Genomic DNA, 20,004 nt, shown 5'->3' on the forward strand with positions numbered 1-20,004 from the left:
AATTCTACTTTCTTTTTATAAGCAATTTTTGATTAATTAAACAATTTTTGATTAATTAAACAATTTTTGATTAATTAAACATTTTTTGCCCAGAAACCGACATTTAATAAGTTCGTGGACTCTTTTCTTTTTTGGCCATTTTTAAAGTTAATTTTTCTTAACCATGTTAGAATTGTTTACAAATGCCTTGTTGATATACGGATTAGTGGGAAGGTAAAAATATTTATTGCATACCGTACTGTTATCTGAAAGTTATTTATAGTTGTGCCCGTAATCACCAGAGCATCTTAATCTGGACGTTTATTGAGCTAATTTCTTCGTCTACTGTACACAGTTTGTTTATTGATTTTGGTAATGAAGGAACACCTTTTTCATCCTAACCAATCTCCTTCTATTTCATCCGATCTTCGACCACCTCTCATTTTTACTACTCCACTATAGCCCTCAAACCCTTTATAGGGCTATAAAGAAAAAATAGTCTAAATATTAATTTAATAATGAATATTAATTAATTTATAAAATTTAAAAAATAGAGTACTCTAAGGGGAATTCTATAGTGTTTTATTTATACCTGTAATGGTACCTTCCATTGTCAGATTTCCCTCTGGACCACTTTTACTGCGCACACTTGGTAACATTAAAATAAATAAATGACGGAGGCGCCACGGTAGCCGAGCGGTTAAGAGGCGAGACCTGCGAAGCTAATATGCATTGTGGTACTGGGTTCGATTCCCGGTCTTAGGCCTTGGATTTTATTTAATGGTTAAATGAGAAATAGTAAAGTATGTTTGCTATTCGCCTCCATCCACGACACCTAGTAAATGGTAGTTGAACGTTAAGCCCCGCCTGAAAAAATAGGCAATTACTTTAATTTACTACTTTACTTAAATGACGGGCCATGAATGACAGAAAACGAAGTACTATTTTTGCATAATTCATTCTACGAAAATGAATCAAACATTCAACACCAGTTTACCAAGGATCATGTTCAAAATAAATCCTGATGATCTGTGTAGTCCAAAATGATATCTCATCTAATCAAAGAATAGACACAAATAACTACGTTTGTTGTTACCTGATTGTATCCTCTTCCATTCGCATTTCACTTCTATATAACATAGTATATTATGTTAGAATTACTTTGGAGACGAACAGTTTCCCAAACCTCTTTGGGCAGTTAGATAATAGTTTTTTTCAAGACCAACATCCAACAAATCAACTTGAAATATATAAAATTATGTTTCTCTGTATTCTTTGATAAAACGTTATACGTCAACTGACACCAGTATTCTAATCTTTTCTTGGAAAGTGGTCTCATCGATGGCATTTTGATGGGCCAGGTAGCCCAGGCAGACATAATCTCACCACAGATAACCTTGTCGTCTCTACCTTATATTAAGCAGATTAACTAAGGGTCTACTTTTTTTTACTTGCAGGTACTTTTCTATAAGTTTCTTTCAAAATAGTTAAAACATTGTTAACACTAAATAAAGATTGACTGGTGAATAACCCCACAACTTGTTTTGCTTTTCAAATTACGAGGATTAGTTTTCCCCAGTGCAGTTTATCTGGAGCGTCCAGCTCGTACAGTTCTAGACCATTCGGGATCTTCCCTAATTTATTTATTTATTTATTGTATTTGTGGTCTTGTTTGCACATTAACCAATTACTTTATATGAGGGCTGGAAAAATACCAACATATTGGTATGCACAGTTACTGTTGGCTCCTAATGCCTTAATTTACCAATATATTGATATTGGTGGGAAAAAAACCAGCCCTATCCTTTCCCAATATACAATTTGAGGAATAGCGCAGCCTCTTTCCCTTCTTTCTTCATCATGACTGCCACTCTTCTACTACATTCTGCTTCGTGACTTCCATCAGATAAGGATATCTTAAACGCTGCGTACTGACATTCCTTCCTAGAACAACACAATGGTCTCTGAATGTGACTTCGTTATTTGATGTGAGCTTAGAGTGGTGTAATTAGTAGTGTAGTTATGATAGTATTTGTGTGAGTAATTAAGAATTAAAATCGAAACTATGGAGTCTCACTGCATTCTATTGTATATTTTTATTTTATTCCCTCTAATGAATTTGTAAATAATTCGTTGCGCATCAGGATTCATTTTAGCTAAAATACTATAGGGAAGTCGTACAATCGTGTTGCCAATTCCTTTAGGAACTTGTCTCTATTTCTGTTATATCTGCTGCATCTGAAGAGGAGATGATCGATGTCCCCATCCTCCCCGCTATTGCAATCACATTTAGGACTATCTAATAACTTAATTTTATGCAGATGCGAATTTGTGAGATTATAGTTGTACCTCAGTTCGCATTATTGTTGTGTTTAAATTGCATTTCCCCCTCCAGTACTTATAAAAACCATGGCTTGTTGGGAATCCTAGGCTAATAATGATACAGTAATGAAATCAGTATTTCCGCCAAGCTGAAAATGAAATTGATCAGAGCTGGGCAAGTTTTCTTCCTTTTAAGCGCCGTTACTCGCAATCATTTAATATCAGGAAATGTTATGAGAAGGATGTAAATTTTCGCATTATATTTTTTAGAAAATATGTCCTGTAAAACAGTGTCGAAAGGATATCATATAAATGTTAGCAGGTGCACAGGTTGTTTACATTAAAAGAGAAATCTGTGATTTTTGATACTTAGTATTTTGAAGAGTTTGGAAATTGTTGGGAAGGATTTAAAAAAAAATACCACCCAGAGATAAAGGGGGCCAGTAGGACCTTTGGTGCTGCTGCTGCGAACTAATAGGGTCAGGTGATGATAACGGATTATTACCGTCTTCTTGTAAACGCCCGTAGGAATGGGCTTCCTCTTCCCCGCAATTTCATCCCCTCTCCCAATAACCACCGAAGAATTTAAAAAATTTTCCTCACCTTCCTCCTGAAATATTTGAACTCTCTCTCTATATACTAAATAGTTTTACATATAAATCTGTATTTATCTGTTAAAAAATAAGTTTTCGAAAACTCGTTTACTTAAGCTCTTCGACGCTTCTATCTACTCAAATAACTCAGTAAGGAGTAAAAAAAAGGTTGAAATGTTACTACGTTCCAATTTCTAGTTGACCTTGTTCATGTTCATCGCCCTCTTTAATTTGCTAATGTTGCCAAAATTTACTATTAATTTTGAAAAACTATTAAAACTAATAATTTGGAGTGTACAATAAAAAAATTGTACGATTTTCTTTTACTTTTTCTAGCCTCTCGTTAGAAAGTGAGGTATTGGATTATTACAGAATTTTCGATTTTGGATTTTTTACTTGTAAAATAATGTCCCTTGAGATCGATTAAATTGTTTTAAAAATTTAGTTTTCTTGTCTCTCCTTCACTCTTTAGATGGTTTGTGTTTTTATTTAGCGACACCAAAATCGCAGAAAATTGAAATTGGGAATAAGATATTGTTATCTCCTCCAGTGAAGTTATCGAATCAGAAAAAACCAGGAGGGATATGCTTTGTTCAAGGAACCAGGGATATCGTCAAAATTCTAAAACTCGGAAGACTGCGATGGGCAGGATGAACGTGGCAAGGAAAGGGGGATGAAGAAATACCCCCCAAAAAATTATGGAGGGCAGCGAACTAGGTCCCAGGAGGGTAGGCAGACCCAAAAAAACGCGATGGCAGGATTGTGTAGCAAAAGATGCTTTGGCAATGCTAGGATTCCGTAACTGGAGGGCGGCTGCGCAGGAAAGAGACGCCTGGACGGGCTCGTCTTGAGGTGGCCAAGACTTTTCATGAGTTGTAGCGCCATTTAAGAAAAAGAAGAGAAGTGAAGTTATTGGAAAAAATCTGTCCCGATTATCCGGAAATATTTTTACTCAAAAGGAAACTCAAAATTTTTAATTGAAAAAAAGTACTCAGTAAATTTTAAAGAAAATAATTATAATAGAACCTAGAAAATTAGGGTTGCTGTTCACATCATATTTTAAATTGTATATTTCCTAAAAATTCTTATTAAAAATCGATTGTCTCGAATCATATTTTGATAAAAACTAGAGCAAACAAATTATATTTTCAACAGGAAATGAATGTGCTTGAGACAAGTGGTTTTTGTCTACAGAATATTTATTCAATCAGTGAATGTGTTGATTACATATATAACGATGCTATCCGTTTTACTTTTCATTTATTTATTTTTAAAAAAAAATTCGTCTTAATATTATAACATAGCGCTGTATTATATTTTCCTTCTGTTATATAAAATATGTATGTAATGAGATAGTTTCCTACTTCCCGGATGTTAATGTGGGAGGAAGACGGTTGATAAATCTTATTGAAGTGAGTTATAGCCTCATCACTTTTGTTCTCCGCCATGGCTCATTGTTCTTGTCAAGATTTTGTTCTTCTTGTCTTTCTTATTAATCTCTTCTACATTTAATTTGACTTTTACTTTCTTTTGTTCAATTTCAAATTGGTTTTATTATTTATATGTAAAATCATTGAATTATATTTACTGTTTAGATAATAATCTACTATTTGCACTAATTAATCATTTATTCATGAAATATCTTGGTACAACTTTTCTACTTGTTTATACGAGGGGCACTATTTACATTTTAAGCCTAATAATAAAAAAAACCCAGTAATTTGTCATTGAAAATGACTTTATTGTTTTTCAAAATATTCTCCTTTATGATCTATACACTTCTGCATGCGTTCGAACCCACTTGTCAAAGCAATTTTTTCCATTCCGCTTGAGACACCTCCAAAACATGGTTTTTGAATGCATCAACGGCTTCTTCTGCCGACGAAAATCGTTGTCCACGTTAATTTATTCTTGACGTTCGGAAACAAAAAGAAGTCATTTGTTGCCAAATCAGGACTGTTCGGCGGATGACCCATTAATTCGATTTTTTGAGTGCTCAAATAGTCGGTTGTTAGACGAGATGTGTGACGACAGCTAGCATTGTCTAGATGAAGAATGATCCGACGGCGCTTGTTTGTTTTCCTTATTTCATCGAAGACTTCCGGCAAACAAATGGTTGTGTACCATTCAGAATTGACCGTTCTACGTTCCTCTAAAGGCACTGTGGCCACATGACCAGTTTTTCCGAAAAAAAACAGGCGACCATTTGTTTCGAAGTGCTTCGAGCGCGAACAACTTTTGTTGGATTTGGTTCATCTTGAAATACCCATACACTCGACTGCTGTTTAGTTTTGAAGCACCGCCATTGTATTTCTTAAGCATTTGTTTGCACCAATCGACACGAGCATCTTTTTGAGATTGTCAGATTATGTGGGATCCAACGAGAACAAACCTTTTTCACGGCTAAATGATCATGCAATATTTTATATATGCTGGTGGAACTAATGTCTAAATTTGCCTCAATCTCACAGTGTCACATGACGATCTTGCATTATTAGCTTTTGCACAGCATAAATGTTTTCTGACACAACAACTCATTTTGGACGACCTTCACGACTTTCGTCGGTGAGCGAACGATGACCACGATTGAACTCGTTATACCAGCGTTTCACAGTGGCAAAGGATGGGGCTTTATGGCCAAAAGTGGAAGTAAGTTTGATCGATGCACTCCTGTCTTGATAATCCACGTCGAAAGTCGTAATAAATCGTTGCACGAACATTTTCACGAGTTAATTCCTTTTTTTCGCTGAGACACAATTTTCAAGTGACTATAAACAACACAAATCGCACTCAAATAACAAAACGTTCTGAAGAAGGTTATGGTCAAAAATGTCGAAACTTTCAAGTGGAAACGTCAGATAGCACCTGACAACACTCAGTGTTGCCAAGGCTTAAAATATAAGTAGTGTCCCTTTTAGTTTTACTAATCAGGTATTTACGACTTTTATGCTGGTATTAAAGAAGCGAGATCCGGAAAAAGTATCGTTTTGGACAGTTCGTGTAGAAATCGATACTGGAGAATGATGATACAGTTGGTGGGGGTCAGATTTTGACAGCTGAAGAGGGGAGGCTGTAAGATTTGAAAACATTGTTACAAATTTTCATCTGTTTTTTTGTAAATAACGATATGGTTCATTTTTATAAACATAGTAAAAATGAAGGTTATGTATAAGGTTATAAAGTTTTTTTTTTTTAATATTTATTGATTAAGATCTGTGAGATTTGCCAATATAAGTGACGCTGATAAAAGGAAGTTGACTGTTGACACTTGTGTGCTAGACAAATTGAACAATCTGTTGTCTCCGTGGAGTGACGACTTGTCTAGCAGTAAATTTTTCTTAAATACTCTTCCTATTCTTTGTTCTCTTTGATTTTGATTTAAGATTTGATGGTTTCAGTTTATTGCAATTATTTCCCGAATCATTCATAATTTAAATCATAAACGTATCTTTTAAGAATCCGAAAAAAAAAAGGTGAGGGATGGAGACAATTTTACAAGTGCCAAAGAACAACAATCTATGCCTAAAAATAAGAACATTTCTTTCGTACCACAGAATGAATTCTCATTTTTTATGTTCTCATTGTCGATCGCAGAGAAATTCAAAACGCACTTATTGTGAGAAGTTCATTGTTCTTTCTCTCCTCCTTAGATGTCTCTCTCTATTGTCATGTATGACGTTTTTGTTATGAAATATCATTGTCTACAACCTAATTTTCATTTAATAAAATTAGTATTCGATAAAAGTCGGTCAATGACAGTTCTCTAAAACTATTTCTTCCCCATAAATTATTCATAATTGCATCATAAATATTAAGGGACTACTTCCTCGTAGAAATATTTACGTAAGGAAATACATCGCTGGACCCATTCTTCTGCGTAATATGAAATAGTGGTTTTTTAAAAAATTTTCACCAATAGTTACGATTGTCCATGTGTAGCTTTTTCCAGCTCTCAGAATAGGTGATACGCAAAAAAATAAAAATTAATAAAAAAAGTTAAAACTTTCATTAATTATATTAATGAAATTAAACTTATATAACGATCTAGTGATTGCAACAGGATGTGAGAGGCTGTTTCCTGCAAAAGGTCCAGTTTGCTTAACTTCAGGATTGCCACCAGATTAATCTACTTTCAGGGACTTCTCGGTTCTTTTATTATAAAGATTTGACAGTTTCAGTTAATAGCAATTATGTCTCGAATCATTCATAATTTAAATCATAAACGTATCTTTTAAGAATTCGAAAAAAAGGGTGATTTTTAATGTTCTTACTGTGATATCGCAAAGAGGGATGGACACAAGTTTTCGGGTTCACCTAGAACTGCAGCATCCAAGCAACAACCGTGGTTTAATCCTAAGAATTATTTTCCAGTATTAGCTATCAGTCTCTAAAGTCATTGATTTTTGACGTGAATACGTCTTTAAATTTGAATCATATGGTGGCAATCTAAAAAATCTAATGATAACAAAATCGGGGGATACAGTTTAGCATTATAGTTTCGAATCTATCGTCTACATCCAAAATTAAATTAGACCACTGGATAGCTAAAGGATCAAAGAATTCATTACGATAAGCGAGGTCTGTGACGCATCGCGCGCTGTGGAGGGGGAAGCGCCGCCATTTTGAGATAATTTTGCTGCTTATCGAGATTTGCAATTTGTATAACTTTTGACTCGGAGAAGCTAAGATGTTCGTTTAAGTTTTAATCGTTAGCTGTCGTCTCAATCTATCGATTGTATATAAAACATTAGTGTAAAATAGTGACAGTTAATATAATAAGGTGTTAGAATAAAAAAATATTATCAAAAGTATATAATGTCGGCCTATACGCGTCGAAAAGCCAAAACCAAATACAGAGATCGTATGCGGTTGGAAAGGGCTTCTCAAGAACAATCGAATGGTAAAAGTCGCAAAGCCGGTGGAGTCGCCATATATCGCAACATCAATAGCTTCACTGATTTTAATAGAGTTAACATTGACATTTCGGAAATTTATTTGGAAATGAAAGACGCAAAAGCTGGTGATGTCTGTCTAGTAAAAGGCCAATGGCATCTTCAAATTCGTACTCGGGTGTGTGTATATGCATTCGGGCACAGCGTTAGCAGAAATTAAACTCTTTGTGTTACGATCGTTGATTTACGGCACGGTGAATATATTTCTTATTCTTAGTGCAGGTTTCTGGATCAATGAATTCTTTTTTGCACAGCTGGTCGGCAACTGAATTTTCCCCTTGAAGTCCAGAATGTCATGGCTCCTATTCAAGTGTGACCTTATCTGTACGGTAAGACTTTGCGTTGGAGACCTCTTGCAATGCTTATAACAAAGGATGAAGATGTTTTAAGAATCTGTCTAGTCGGGTGCCCCAAAAATAGGGGGGAGAATTTTCTTATTTCCTAGGTATCTGAATGCTTATAGAAGAAAGAATAATGCCCAGCTTTCTACTAGGTGATCTTCAGGGCTATGGAACTTAAGAGGTCTGTAAATTAAGTAATGAGACTAATTTTTTTAAATTTTTTTATTCAAAAAGAATTACAATTCTATATTGTCACCTTCAAAATAACTTCCTTCAGAAGCCACACAGCGCTGGAGACGTTTCTTCCACACCTCATAGCAGTGCTCAAACTCCGATACTAGAATAGCCTTCAGCTGGTCGGTTACAGCCGTTTGAATGTTTTCGACTGTCCCAAAATTTTCCTTGAGGTGATTTTTCAACTTCGGGAAGAGAAAAAAGTCACAAGGACTCTAGTCAGGCGCATAAGGAGGCTGAGGAGCCACAGGAATGTTTTTACTGGCCAAAAACTCGTTTATTGAAATTGCTGCGCGACAAGAAGCATTATCGTGATGCAACACCCACTAGTTCTTGATGTTTGGTCTCACACGAATAACCCTTTTTCGAAGTTTTGTCAAGAACCTCTCGGTGAATGTGTTGATTGACCGTTTGATCTTGAGGTAGAAACTCTTCGTGGACGATTCCGTGGATATCGAAAAAACAAATCAGCATGCATTTGCTCATCTACTTCGCCATCCTTGCACTTTTAATAAACGAGTTTTTGGCCAGTAAAAACATTCCTGTGGCTCCTCAGCCTCCTTATGCGCCTGACTAGAGTCCTTGTGACTTTTTTCTCTTCTCATAGTTGAAAAATCACCTCAAGGGAACTCATTTTGGGACAGTCGAAAACATTCAAACGGCTGTAGCCGTCCAGCTGAAGGCTATTCCAGTATCGGTGTTCGAGCACTGCTATGAGGAGTAGAAGAAACGTCTCCAGCGCTGGGTGGCTTCAGAAGGAAGTTATTTTGAAGGTGACAATATAGAATTGTAATTCTTTTTGAATAAAAAAAATCAGTCTCATTACTTAAATTACAGACCTCGTATTTTACAGAGGAGTTTCAATAGACAATAGAGCTCCTAAATGGAAGACTCGGTAAAGTAATAAATAACTGTAATTGGCATTATTCTTTCTTCTTTATGGATTAATCAATCATATGGATTAGTAACACCATATTTAAACAAAAAAAGAACGGCTAAATGGTCTTAATATAACATTAAAAACAACAATTATCTTTCAGTAGACCAACGATATCGGAAATCCGTTAGATTTACCGATATATTTTTTGTAACATTACACAACAATGTGGGTAATAACGCAGTATCAGTGTCTTATGGTCCGTAACGTGTTCGCATTCAGTACTTATTCTTTTTTTTCTTATCACTTTTCAATGTGTAATTGTGGTTTATGACCACAGAAGTCTGTGTAAATTTCTATTCAAACAAGAAACGAAAAAACCACGTGAAATGTCTAGCTAGTAAAAATGTGTATACATTTAATATTTTGGCGAGTTGGGAGTTTAATTTTTCCGTTGAAGAAATTTGTCCAAAAAATAAAAAACTGTTAGAAGGGAAAGATTTTGTGTTGAATGCTACGAGGGTCGTTTGAAAAGTCCGTGCAAAGTCAGAGAGATAGCACCACTGGCGCGTATCGAGGTTATCTTTAGTTAGTAGCATCTCCTGGAAGAACAGACACCAAGTTTCAGCCAGATCGGTCTATTTCTTTGTGTTTGGCATTCGTTTGAATCGAGGAGGTCGAGTGATTTTCAAAAAATGGACGAAAAAGAATTTCGTGTGTTGATTAAACACTACTTTATGAAAGGCAAAACGCCTCAGTAGACTAAAGAGAAGCTTGATAAACATTATGGTGACTCTGCACCTTCGATTAGAACAGTTTATAAGTGGTTTCAAAATTTTCGGAGTGGCCATATGGGCACAAGTGACGCTGAACGTTCTGGACGCCCTGTTGAGGTTACTACTCCAGAAATCATTGATAAAATCCATGATATGGTGATGGATGACAGAAGAGTGGAAGGTGCGTGAGATTGCTAGTGATGTGGGCATCTCGAATGAACGGGTACATAATATTTTGCATCAACATATGGACATGACAAAGCTATCCGCAAGATGGGTGCCGCGATAGCTCACGCTTGACCAAAAACGAAATCGTGTGAAGTGTTTCAAGGACGGTTTGCAGCTGTTCCAGAAGAATCCGCAGGACTTTAAGCGTCGTTTCGTCACTGTGGATGAAACATGGATACATCACTACACTCCTGAGACCAAAGAACAATCTAAACAATGGGTTACCAAGGGGGAATCTGCGCCAAAAAAGGCGAAGACCGTTCCTTCGGCCGGAAAGATTATGGCGACTGTCCTTTTGGGATTCGCAAGGAATAATCCTCATCGACTATCTGGAAAAGGGTAAAACTATTACAGGTGCATATTATTCATCTTTATTGGACCGTTTGAAAACCGAGCTGCAAGAAAAACGCCCACGATTGGCCCACAAAAAAGTCCTTTTCCATCACGATAAAGCACCAGCTCACACCTCAGCTGTTGTGGTCGCAAAATTAATGGAAATAGGGTTCCAACTCGTTTCACATCCTCCCTATTCTCCAGACTTGGCTCCCTCGGACTACTATTTGTTCCCCAATATGAAGAAATGGCTGGCGGGAAAAAGATTTTATTCAAACGAGGAGGTGATTGCAGAAACGAATGGCTATTTTTCAGACTTGGACAAATCCTATTATTCGGAAGGGATCAACAAACTAGAGCAGCGTTGGACGAAGTGTATAAGCCTAAAAGGAGACTATGTTGAAAAATAAAAAAGGTTTACCCCAAAAAATTAAGTAGTTTTTATTTTTGCACGGACTTTTCAAACGACCCTCGTATTATACTACAATCAACTTAAAGATCGTTACCATTTAGCATTAACTTCCTAGTTGGGACATAATACAATACAAGGTCGATAACTTATCAACCATATATAATCGCGAGGTCACAAGAACGTTCATTTTTTTATTGTTGTCATGCAGTTTTTTGTTTTTTAAATATCTCTTACTATTTTAACTAAATAGGAAGTGCAATATTATCTCTGTTTGGGTCTTAGTTTTCATTGAAAATATGTTTGTTGTAATCTCCAAATCCATTGTTGTCTCTAGGTCTCTTCAATAAAGTTGTTAATCTTTTCCCTGATTGATGATACTTCGGAAATGAATACAAAAACATAAGAAAATATCTTTTTTAGGGAGGAGCACGTTTCCCCCGCCAGTACACTCTAGCGGCCATCAACAATTTCGTAACTATTGTTGGAATATTGAATTTCTATGAGGTACTCTTAAACAGATTCCCAAGCAATTCATGATTGCGAGGAGGGGACTCTAGCTAACATATTCAACTGCAATACCTTTCAAGGATTTATACTTTATAATTTTTTTAGAATTCCACGTTATTACAAAAATTTTATTGATTCACTAATTTAATACAGTTATTGTTTCCATTTAATGAGATAAATCATATCTAATTATAAGCTGGCCTCTGCTTTGAATGTACTTAAAGTTAGTGTAATCCAAGAATTTTCAAGGATATTATTACAGTTTTTATTTCTTTATAAAGGAAAAAGGATGCCATGAATGTTGAGATTGGCAAAGCTATCGCTAGTTACTTACCTAGTCTACCTCGAAGAAGGCCATCTAAGAGTTGCGCCTAGATTTGTATACCATCTCTTCCAGTTTACAAGTTCTTTTCGCTGCCTACGGAGCTAATCTCTTCATCAAACAGATAGATTATTATATTTAAAAAACAAAAAGCTTTGTAGGGAGTTCCATTTCTTATTTGTTCTTTCATTCTACCATTAAATTCACGAAAGAGGACCCCTCCTTTTGAATATTTAACAGGTGTATGATCCTGTTAAATATTCAATAAAGTGGTTTCATTGGTAATGTTAATTTTGAGCTTCAAACAACAATCGATGTTAAGGGCGAGCGTTGGTGTACTGGTTATGAAGCGTGGTTTTGTAAGTGAGAGATCAATAGTTCGAATCCCGCGTATTTATTAGTTAGAAGAAATATTAAGACGAGGGTTGGCTGAAAAGTAATGCACACATGCTTGCCGGGCGCGAACGAAGAGCTTCAAAAAACGCGCGAGGTGGCATTTGGAAGTCACATTTCCCTTTATTACGTGTGCACAGTTTGAACTCGCTGCGTTCAGCCATTGTATTTTTACACGCCGAAGTAGGGCACATGTACTGATGCTATGTCACTGCGAGATAAACAGCGTGCTGTTATCGTCTTTCTTTTGAATATTGTGACAGGAGACGAATCATTACGACACTCAGAAGAGAAAAGCCAGAGCACTGAAAATCGACATGCGTCTTCACCTCGGCCGAAAAAATTCAAAACACAACCGTCCGCAAAAAAAAAAAAATTCTTCTGACTGTGTTTTGGGATGCTCACCAAGTTTATGTGACCGATTTTCTGGAACCCCAGGGGCAACGGTAAATTCTTCTCGGTACTTACCTACTCTAAGAAACCTCCGACGTTGAGATTGCCATGTTAGAGGCAGCTTGGCACCAATAATCTTGCTACAACGCTCGTCCTCACACCTCGCGCGAAACTGCAGAGACTCTGAAAAAACTGAAGTTTGAACCAATTCCACACCCTCCTTATTCCCCAGATCTTGCGATTTTTATTTGTTTCCTCTACTCAAGAGAGACCTCAAGAGTAATCACTACTCCTCAGACGGTGAAGTGAAGGCAGCTGTCAAGTTCTGGATTCAAGAAAAGTCAAAGGAATCTTCAGTGACGGAATGGAGACACTTGTTTCACGTTGGGAGAAATGTACTAGAGTTAGTGGTGACTACATTGAAAAGTAATACATAATTGTGAAGCTTAAGAATTGCACTTTAATATACTTTCTGTCCGAACTTGATAACTCTTTTCTTTCCCCCTCTCCTAGCATGTGTGCATTACTTTTCAGCCAACCCTTGTAGTATTAAAATACGTGCTTCTGCCACCGTCTATGATGTGTTATTGTTTAGTTGGAAGTTACTTTATAGTCAATGTTAAATCCTACTTACACTTAATACAAGTATATAAAAAAAAATTATAATTGGGAAGGAAGCATAAAAATACAGTACTTAGATTTTTGAAACGTCTAGTAAAGTTTGATTTAAGTTTGAAATAAACTACTACTTCCGGGCGTAGCCCCGTTGTGTGTAGAGTGCTTGCAAATGATTGGGTTTCCTCCCATCAAACATAACTTATTGTTGACATTTGTTTAAAAAAAAAATTTAATAAGTTTTTTTATAATTTACTTCCAAGAGAAAGTGGTGTTCCACATTTTTTTTTGAAACCCTAAGGAAAAAGGAAAAATAAAGGAATGGAAATTAGTTTAATGAAGGCCTTAGACTATACAACAGGAGACCTAGTGACCCAGTCACTGTTTGGACAAATTATCTGGTCCATTTGGCCAAGAATGCAGAATAGAAGACAGATTAGTTCTTCCAACGCTCTGGAATTATGTTCTCCCCACTTCACGGCCTCATTCGAAATTATGAGAATCTTGTTCAGAGTGATGAGAGTCGGCCCTCTCTCTCCAAGCCATTCTAATGAGCGTCATCATCATATTTCTGGTACATATCTCGGTGGCGGCGGTATTACAAGAATTGTAAAAACGGTCATCTAAGGTTGGAATCATTATATTTACATCTAAGCTCCACCCATCATGGAATATAATTACTTCTTTTTTAAATTTTGTTTTTGCTAAAAAGCGTCAGATCATTTCACCTTTTACAGTTCTCAAGAGCTCTTACCTAGCAAGAACAAATGCTCTTTGTTAGTTGTAGCCCTAAAATAGTGGACAGTTGGTTGTCCTGAACTTCTACTATTATTGACCAAAACTGTATTAAAGAGAGTTCATGATGATATCGGTGTACAGCGACTAGCCCAAGAAGTCTTCATTATAATAATTAATAGGTGCCTTACAGTGCGTGTGCCCTGTAATCTATTATGGCGGCCATGTCTACCAGTTCATTAAGTTACTAATTGAGAAAAATTAAAAGTTCTACTAAAATTTTGTTATAAATGGCTATTAACTGTGTAAAAATAAGAATAAAATTTACACAAAAGAAAATAGAAAAGCGAACCAGTGAAGCGTATTTATAGGAAAATTTGACAAGTGTTAAAATTAAACTCATTACTGCTGTGAGAGTAACCAAAAGGAGCTAACTATTAGTACAGAATCTTTGAACCGTGGCCACCGGCTAACTGGTTTCACGCCAAATCTATTATTTACTTATTTTCAAATTTAATGAAAACACAGCATTTTTTTTTTATTCATAGCGAGTAATTTTTCCAGGGACATTTATTTCATTGTTTGATTTAGATGGCAGAAGCATTTATTGAGGTTCAGTTTGATTGTTCACCGACATCTGGGTTATTAACTTTAACGGAACTCTCGGTCCTGTTCAATTTAAACAAAAATCTAATTTTGTCTTCCGTCTTTAATTTGTTTGTTTATAACAGTTCTCATATAGCTTTTAGAATGGGTTAGGTACTGTACCTGACTCAGTTATGGGCTATAGATTCTTCTCTTCAGATCCACTAGCTGTGAAAATAACTGTTGAAATTTGTTTGGGTCATGACGTTCTCTGATATGGCACCCCTATATCAATCCTCTTTGTAAAGAACATATTACTATGAAACTGTGTTCTCTTAGACACTGTACTTTATTTGCCTCGCAGTGGTTCCCAAAGTGGTCCCTGCGGACCCCCAGGGGTCCTCGGTATCATTCAGGGGGTTCATGGAAAATTAAAATTGATTTGGTATCGCCAGGGGGTCCGCGCAAGGTTCAATATAAAATAATAAAACTATGATCCATTTTTATTATTATGGAAATTATAGACTAACAAGATGACCAATTAAATTTAATCAAAACTAAAAGCGTAATATCTCCCGTTTGTTGCAAAACGTTTTCTGTAAATACAAAACTTGGGAAGAGGAGAACGTTCTCAGTTTCCAAATATTTCGAAATTGCAAAATAGAGATGAAGATTTGCTTGTTCACTGTCGAACACTTAACGGCTCTTCATGCAGACCTGAACCAAAGATTACTCGTGGGGATTTGCGGTAGCTACTCACACACATTGAGCCGGATATAAATAGACTCATAACATCTCATCACGTTCATCCAAATTATTAATTTTTTTTTTTTTTTTTTTTTTTTTTTTTAATTTTATTTTAAACAAAAGTTATAATTTCAATAAATACTTCTTCAACAAAATGCTTTTTTTTTTTTTTTTTTTTTTTTAAATTTGTAATTTTTATACGGTCAGCTGACTGCTCTAATGTAAGCAAGACGCGATTATTTATTGTGCTTATTGAAATTAAAAGTTTTTGGTGATTTATGGACTATTTGTGCCGATTTTTGGTAAGTACCTTACCTCAAGTGGTACTTGATTCTAAAACATTCTCCGGTACATTGTGTTCGGAAGTTTGATTTTTTTTTTCCTTCTTTTCCTAGTGACAATTTATTAACAATATTATTAGCTAGTTTTATGTGACATTTATTATTTTTAGTGAGTATTTCGGTTTTAGGATCTAATAAACTATAATAGCAGTAGAACTTATTTTAAAAAAGTTCAAAAAGTAATTGTACAAATTTAAACTGGACAGTAATTTAATTATTTTGTTTATAATTATAATCATATGTTAAATTGTAAATATTATTGTAAATATTATTATTAGTGTTAAGTTGTGTACATACGCATTTAGTTCGCTTTTCTTTTTTGTTTATTAACTTTTTATTACTCTCTTTCTGTTTATATTGTTATTCTCTTATTTATTTCTCTTTCACGATGAGCAATTCTAGTGACCGCACAGTAATAGCTACCTCCACGGACAACGAGTCCACTACGTCCACTTCTTACAAGAGGAACTATCCTTCCGGTGTCTCCCCCAAAAAAATCAAAAAAACCAAAAGTTCACGGAACGCCTCTGCCAAGAAGAGTCCTCAGTGCCCCATGCGCACTGCAACCTGCACTGCGGATCAACCGCAAAACCCTCCTGTTTTTGTTCAGCCAGCAACACCCCTCGCTCAGAAACCTGAAGTCTCAGCGACTGTAACAGCTCCCCCAGGAGTGCTAACCAATAATCCCTTCGCTCCTTTGGCTGATCTACAGGACATGGAAACTGCAGCGCCCGCCTCAATACGTGTCCACAAGCCACCTCCTATCTACGTGAAAAACCTCAGTCAGTACACTGTTTTATGCTCTGCATTATCGCAACTCGTGGGAAGAGATACCTTTATATGCAAAGCAAGAATCACAGATCTAGTCATACACGCAAAAACAATCGACAGCTACAGGGGTATCATCAGGTACCTCAAACAAAATAAAGCAGACTACCACACATTCCAACTGGAGGAGGACAAAGCCTACAGGGTAGTCTTAAGACACCTCCACCAAAGCGTGCCCGTAGAATATATAAAGGAAGAACTTAATGAGCTGGGCCACACTGTTCGAAATGTGGCACCAGTTATTCACCCAGTCACCAAACAGACATTGCCTCTCTTCTTTGTGGATCTCGAGCCACGGCCAAATAACAGAGATGTTTTTAATATAGAAACTCTTTGTTACTCGAGAATTAAGGTCGAAGAGCCACACAAGCAACGGATTGTTGTGCAGTGCAAGCGCTGCCAGGAGTACGGGCACACGAAGAGCTACTGCCAGCACAAACCAAGGTGCGTTAAATGTGCCGGTGAGCACTTTACTCAAGATTGCGGCAAGATGCCAACCACACCAGCCAAGTGTGCTCTCTGCAGCGGCGACCATACAGCCAGCTATAAAGGGTGTATGGTGTACAGAGAGTTGCAGCGAGCTCGGAGACAGCCTCCCGTGTACGAACATCGCTCAGCACAACAGAGTACTCCACAACCACCGCCGACAACACAACAGTCAAGAAACTTTCCTCCTCTGCATACTCCCATCACTAACCAAAATCTATCATATGCAAGGGTGGCCGCGGGACCTCAGCCGCCTCCTATTTCTCAAATGCCCACGACCTCATCCACAGGAGACATCAATACACTTCTCACAAGCTTCTTAACAGACTTCAAATCCCTCATCACACCTCTGATATCTCTCCTTACAACTGTCGTTTCCAGACTCCTTCCTAACCAATCTCCTTAATGGCTCTTTCACAACACTCTCTTACCATCATCCTCTGGAATTCTAATGGACTGACTAACCGCAGACATGAACTAGAAATATTACTACGAGACAAACGTATTGACATCGCCCTTATAACTGAGACGCACTTCACTGACAGATCAAGATTTTTCATCCCAGGATACACGACTTACAAGACCAATCACCCTGACGGAACTGGACACGGAGGAACTGCAATACTTATTCGAACTTCTTTACAACATTTCTTAATACCCTACAACGCTACACCCTTCCTACAATCTACAGTAGTCTCTTTACTGACAGAGCCCTTCTCCTACACTTTTGCAGCTGTTTACTGTCCTCCTAACCACAATATCCATCAAAACGATTTCTCATCCTTTCTCTCTTCTCTTGGGTCTCGTTTCATATGTGGTGGCGATTACAACGCTAAGCATCCGAGTTGGGGCAGCCGGGTGGCGAATCCGAGAGGTCGAACTCTTTGCACTATCCTCAATCAAAATAGTTACATTTCCTTATCCCCTTCTCAACCGACTTACTGGCCAACTTCTCCTCGCAAAAGACCTGACCTTCTTGACTTCTTTATCTGTTCTAATATTACCTCTTTACACACTGACATACAAACATTAAACGACTTGTCTTCAGATCATAGCCCCGTCATTCTAACCCTTGACATTCACCCGAAACAAGCTCTTCCCCGACAAACCCTAATAAACGGAACTATTGACTGGGACTTATTTCGAGAAACTCTTGACGAAAAACTGAACTTAAATGTGTCCTTAAAAACTCCTCAACAACTAGACGATAACGTGGCATACTTGACTACCGCTATTCAGCAAAGTATTTGGCATTCTACTCAACGGACTTCACATAACAGAACTGCACCATTACCTCTCAATCTACCTCTTCACTTGAGAGAACTGATAACGCGCAAACGTCGCGCTAGAGCTCTTTGGCATCGCACCAGATATCCCTCTCACAAAAGACTGTTTAACCAACTTACTAGAGAACTGACAACAAAACTAAGGGACTACTTTAACGACCAATTCTCTGATTATACACAATCACTTACAACTGAAGACAACTCTCTGTGGACAGCAACCAAAAGAATTCTCAAATACAGAAAAACTTCTCACCCACTAAGACGCCCGGACAATTCTTGGGCTAAATCCGACGAAGAGAGAGCCCAGTACTTTGCCGAACATCTTTCTACAGTCTTCACTCCTCATCCCGACGTACAAGACTTACAACATACTGAAAATATTCTCAAAGAACTGGAAATCCCTCTACAACTTTCACCTCCTCCTAAGCCATTCACTCCTAAAGACATCATGGACGTAATCAACTGTCTTCCCAAAAAGAAAAGTCCGGGCTATGATCTGATTACTGCTAACATCCTTTTACAACTCTCCAGGAAAGCAATAGTATTTCTAACTACTCTCTATAATGCTGTACTTCGAACCACTTACTTTCCTATTCTCTACAAATTCTCTTCTGTAACAATGATCCCTAAACCAAATAAACCTTCTCATTTCCCCAACTCTTACCGACCAATCAGCCTTCTACCCATCCTGGGGAAAGTCCTCGAAAAACTTCTACTACTCCGCCTCCAAACTGAAATAGCCCCTTTAAATATCATTCCTGACCATCAGTTCGGTTTTCGGAGTTGCCACTCGACTGTTCTCCAAGCACATCGAGTAGTTGATGTAATCGCTACTTCCCTTGAATTAAAGCAGTATTGCCCGGGTGTCTTCCTTGACATATCTCAGGCATTCGACCGGGTATGGCACGCAGGGCTGCTTTATAAACTCAAACGCCTACTGTCTTCTACCTTTTATCTCATTCTTAAGTCTTATCTCTCCGACCGTTTCTTCCAAGTTAAACAAGGTTCTTCTTCTTCTCTTATCCTTCCAATACTTGCTGGAGTTCCTCAAGGAAGCATTCTAGCCCCCTTACTTTATATTCTCTATACTGCCGACTTACCAACTCACCCGACTACAATTACTTTCACATTCGCCGACGACACTGCAATCCTTTCTCCTCATCTAGATCCTGTAATAGCATGCCGTGCTCTCCAAACTCACCTAAATCTTCTCGAGCCTTGGCTGCAAAAGTGGAGAATCAAAGTGAATGAATCAAAATCTAAATACATAGTATTCACTCTAAACAAGAAAACTCTCCCTCCTCTCTCCTTCCACAATACTTCTATACCAACGACTAACCAAGTACGATATCTCGGACTACATCTTGACAAACGACTGACGTGGAACCCACACACGAGACTCAAACGAATTGACCTCAATCTCCGATATAAAATGTTGAAAAGGCTACTCGACAAACGATCAAAACTGACCCTGACGAACAAACGATCTTTATATACCGCTCTACTTGCCCCAATATGGACGTACGGAATACAACTCTACGGAAGTGCCAAAAAATCGAACATCAACCGACTTCAGACCTTACAATCAAAAATCCTGAGAACAATAGTTAACGCTCCTTTCTACGTCTCCAATCATACAATACACACTGATCTCAATATTCCTCTCGTTTCTGAAATAGCACAATCTCGCTACACAAAACTCCACTCAAATCTACACAG

General features: G+C 37.3%; 1 protein-coding gene across 7 annotated transcripts in view; it reads left to right on the plus strand.

Annotated features, from left to right (window-relative positions):
* The window catches only part of Cip4 (formin-binding protein 1-like Cip4), a 94,642-nt gene that overhangs the window by 12,932 nt on the left and 61,706 nt on the right, over nt 1-20,004 (plus strand). The window lies entirely within an intron of this gene.

The sequence above is a fragment of the Rhodnius prolixus genome, unplaced genomic scaffold (genome assembly GCF_049639745.1).
Source record: "Rhodnius prolixus isolate KJV_2025 unplaced genomic scaffold, Rpr scaffold_3, whole genome shotgun sequence".
NCBI classification, from domain to species: Eukaryota; Metazoa; Arthropoda; class Insecta; order Hemiptera; family Reduviidae; genus Rhodnius; species Rhodnius prolixus.